We start from the raw sequence: 4,846 nt of genomic DNA on the forward strand, positions 1-4,846 counted from the left end.
CCTTAGGGTTTATCCTATGAATCGCTATTTATCATAAAGTTATGTATGGATTTGAACCAAATTTGGTCTGGAATATCCTTGGGGGAAGAGAGGAAAGAAAGTTTATGTAAATATTGACTCTGACCCCAAGGGGCCTGAAGGGTGGGGCCAAATAGGGGAAATAGAGATCTGTCTTTATATCGCTCCTAGTCATAAAGTTTTAAATGGATTTGAACCCAATTTGGTCAGAAACATCCTTGGTGAAAGGGGAACAGATTTTGCATAAATGGTTACTGTGACCCTCCATCCCATAACTATGTATAACATCGTTGGACATTAAGGGATAAACACAATTCTGATGTAAAAATAGGCCCAAGAGTCTTTCCCCACCCTAAGGGACTTAGTTTCTTCGAACACAATTAGTTTGTAAAAATAATCCATAGGGTCTTTCAGTCCCTTAGAGAGTATGTGTATTAACAATTTTAACATGAACATTATTTTGACATTTGGTCAAATCCAACCAGGTGAGCGATACAGGCCCCATGGGCCTCTTGTTTATAGAAAAAATCATCAGCCCCTACTCCTACTATAACAACCAGGTGAAGATTGGACGATGCACCAACTGTAGAACAGAAGTAGGCTAGCTATCTTAATGCTGTATTAAAAGGGCAGTCTGATTGGTAGTATTGTTTACAGAGTTGTCCACCAATCAGATTGACTGTTGCAAAACTGTTCTAAAATGGATACCCTACTTCCGTTTCTAAGTCGATGTATTGTTCGACAGCTCAACTGCTTTTGGGCCATTTTCTCATCTACAAATCATTGTCACAGGTCAAAACGATAGCACACATTGATATTTTAAGATTCTAAACCAAGGCATGTTACTGAAGCATGAGTGCATTTGATATTTTAGTCAGATTAAACTGAAATCCAAAGTGAATCGAAGCTTACCCACCCCTTCCAACTTTTCAAGTGTTACACCTTGTTGATCTAGTAGGAGTAGGGGCTAAAAAAATTTTTTTCTAACTAACCAGATGCAGACCTCAGTGAGGCAGTACTATAACATTGGCATCACCTTATGAACATGACAGATTTCGCTGAATTATGTATAAAAAGATGTTAATTCATAATTAGAAAAGAATATCTCGCTGTTGATCAACAGTCTGAATATGTAAATTTTTGCATCATATATAATGCATATGCATAAAAATAACGCAAAAAATATTTTTAGAAGATACATATCAAATCACGATGGCAGTATCGCTGTACATATTCATGGGCAAATCATATTATGACAGGTCTACTGTAAACTGAATCAACAGTCCATTCCAGTTTTATGTGATATGTATATATGTGTGAACCATTACAGAAGCCGCTATGATATCTTATATTATGTATATATGTGTGAACCATTACAGAAGCCACTATGGACAGAACACAAGGCACCTGATGGTAGGACCTACTACTACAACAACATAACCAAACAGTCAAGCTGGGAGAAGCCGGACGACATGAAATCCAAGGCTGAGGTAATTCCATTCATAGTATCAAAGGATTTATAACAGGTTTTAAAACATTTCCCAAAAAATTTGAAATACATGATTTTTTTTTTTTAATTTCACTAAAAAAATTAGGAATTTACTTTTAAAATAGATCACCCTAAAATGCACCTATTTGAGTTCCAGATAATGAAGTTTGGCTGTATATATGTGTAAGCGTTTCTTTGATGAGCATTAAAGCTACTAGGGCCCCCTCTTTTGTAAAGTTTAAAAATACATGTTTTATTGAGTAGTGAATACATGTTTTGTTGTGTAGTGAATACATGTTTATTGTGTAGTGAATACATGTTTTACTGTGTAGTGAATACATGTTTTATTGTGTAGTGAATATGTTTTACTGTGTTGTGAATACAGTGCATTCCACTTAATCGGGTAACGCTTAATCGGGTATTTCGTTTAATTGGGTAAAATTTCAAAAACCAAAACCATTTTCCCTTAAATCATGTTAAAAAAATTCGTTTAATTGGGTTGGAAAAGTCGTATTTTTCGGTTATTCGAATAGAACAATCGGGACAAAAAATAGAAATGCTCCGATTTTCACGAAAGTCATCGCGTATTTCTTTAAGTTTTAGACATTTATCAACAAATAGTGTAATTTTGATGGTTAAAATGTCAAAAAATGGTTAAATATTACCTTAAACGGTAATGTTATGTCGGGGTTTTGTCAATGTTCAGAACTGTGTTGTTGTTGATTCTGCCTCGTGTGGTTTTTCCCCAACAGGAAGTCGACTAAGAATTGTGGGTAAAATTAAATGTTATTTTTAGAGTCAGCAGCAGGCAAAACGTAATGGGGTTTTAAAAGCATAATTAAGCGACTAGACAATTAAACTTTTACGTCTGGGATGTAAAATCTTCGAAGCAGAAACCAAAACAATAGGTTTTGACCTGGGTCTGATATTGCTACAGATCGATTGATATCACCGCTTACTGTATGTGGCGAATCCAAAGTGAGGGGTTCGCCATGGGGAAATGTGACGACACCGGTACACAGGTGAGTTAAAAATCAGTAGTGAGCAGTAAAAGGACAGACGCCCGACGTTAGCTCATAATTCCTATTCAGGTAAGGATTAGAACTGGTTAATAAAAAACATTACATTGGATTTCGTGTTGTTTTATCAGTGACTGCCAGTGTCAAGTTCGTATAAATTTATACCACAGGAAACGACCTAAATAAACTCGGTTTCTCCGATCTCTGTGCTTTGGTAATTGGAAATCATATGGAATATTTTAAACTTCAAAGCGAACATAAGAATGTCTCTATGATAAACATAAATGATTTTAGCTGTAATTGTCGGCGAGTCCTTAGATCGTATGTCAAATCAGGAACACATGGATGAAACAGGGATGTATGACCCCCCGATTTGATGTGCTACAATTGCACTGTGCCGCGAATAAGAAAATCATTAAGGTTTTGTTATTTTAATACACACATTTTTATACAATTAGTAATAGTAATCTGACAATTTGACATCAGTAAAAGCACAAACAAAAACACCGTTTATTAACAATAATAACGCAAATATTTTCATCCAAAATCGACCCAAGTCTGACAACCATTACGGACCAAATCCAAGATGGCGACGTGCATTTCGGCTTATTGCATAAATCGGTTAATCGGGTAAAAAGTCCCCGCAAATAGGCAACCCGATTAAGCGGAATGCACTGTACATGTTTTATTGTGTAGTGTATACATATATTGGAGTATTTTGGTCTGCCTTTTACAGTTACAACTGTCGCAGTGTCCCTGGAAGGAGTATAAATCTGACACAGGCAAGGTCTACTACCATAATGCCCTTACTAAAGAGTCGAAGTGGACCAAGCCCAAGGACCTCGAGGAACTGGAAGGTTAGTTTCCACACTGTCTAGGGAACATCTGTTTGTTAACTAAATATAGGGAAACCTGTAGATTCTGACATTTGTTTTATTTATAGCTTTTTAGCTTTAATACATAATAAATAAAAAAATCTCATTTAACTTTAATACATAGTAAATATAAAATTCTCATTTAGCTTTAATACATACTTAATCAAAAAAATTCTCATTAAGCTTTAATACATACTTAATAAAAAATTCCTATTTAGCTTTGATGCATAGTAAATAGAAAATTCTCATTTGGCTTTGATGTATAGTAAGTATACAATTCTCATATAGCTTTGATGCATGATTAATAAAAAAAAATTATCATTTGGCTTACTTAGTTTATGAAACTCATCGTTAGTGAAATCTAAGATTTGATATAGCTTTGTTCCAGTGAAATTAAGTCTGAATCTTAAGGGCTTTTCCATCAAAATATCTACTTGACCACAGGACTCCAAAATAAATCACTTCTATCCATGGTGGGATATCCTTCCTTTAAGTTCTTTGTAATTTATTAAACTCTATGGTTGGTATCCCTTTGAAAAACCTGGAGTCCTGGGGTGGGGTAGATGTTTTACTGGGATAGCCCTAAGTGGGTATCATTTTTAGTTGTCATTTGTTAATGTTTGTCATCTCTTGTTTCAGAAATTGTTAAAGGTGAAGCAAAGTAAGTATCTAATTAATATTGATGTTTGGTTTTCAGCTAAAATTTTTATTACTATATTTATCCTCAAATACGCCCCCTCCCCTAGTGTGAAAGTTCAGTATTCAAGTTTTGGGAAGTTGCTAAATTGTAAATGACTTTTAGCTTTTAGAATTGAAGATTTTTTTGCCAAAATGAAGCAGTGGGCTTATTTGTACAGGTACTATTAATCATTTCTTTTCAATACAAATTGATAAAAAGCCACATGACTGTCGTTTGTCTCTTTAATAAGATCATAATAATATCATTACATCTTTTAAATGATTTATGTTATAAAAGTAAAAATGAACAGGAATGTTGTATTTTTTGAAACCATTAAAAATTCTGAATTTTACCCAAAGTTCCTTGAATTTAACCAATTTGAAAGTATAACTTTGACCTGAACTACAGAAATTAATTGCCAACAGCAACTATCAAGATAAGCATGTGCAGACTGGCCGAGTTCATAAACGAAAAATGACACACAGCAGAGAGGGTTATGAGGCACCTCTCTGCGGTAGGTCATTATCTAATGTCTGAGAGTCACAGGAAATGGAATCAGCGAGTAAAAGGGGAAAATTACAACAAGACAGTGAACATCATAAAAATTGTATAAATATCGGCAACCAGCTGAAAAGATAAAGGAAAGCAAAGGAGGCTGCCACGTCTGTGTCCATGCCTGCTTCTGTCCATGCTTCTAGGATAACCTTACTAGACATCTCACGAACCCTTGGACAGATATAGTTCATTTTCACACCACTTTCACACC

The 4,846-nt window shown here is 34.9% G+C and overlaps 1 long non-coding RNA gene across 1 annotated transcript; it reads left to right on the plus strand.

Moving 5' to 3' along the window:
* Window positions 1–1,395: 1,395 nt before the first annotated feature.
* On the plus strand, window positions 1,396–4,063 carry LOC117320442. Its single transcript, XR_004531043.1, has 3 exons — window positions 1,396–1,508; window positions 3,263–3,383; window positions 4,041–4,063. It is a non-coding gene; the product is annotated as an uncharacterized LOC117320442 (long non-coding RNA).
* Window positions 4,064–4,846: the final 783 nt, after the last annotated feature.

The sequence above is a fragment of the Pecten maximus genome, unplaced genomic scaffold (genome assembly GCF_902652985.1).
Source record: "Pecten maximus unplaced genomic scaffold, xPecMax1.1, whole genome shotgun sequence".
Lineage (NCBI taxonomy): Eukaryota > Metazoa > Mollusca > Bivalvia > Pectinida > Pectinidae > Pecten > Pecten maximus.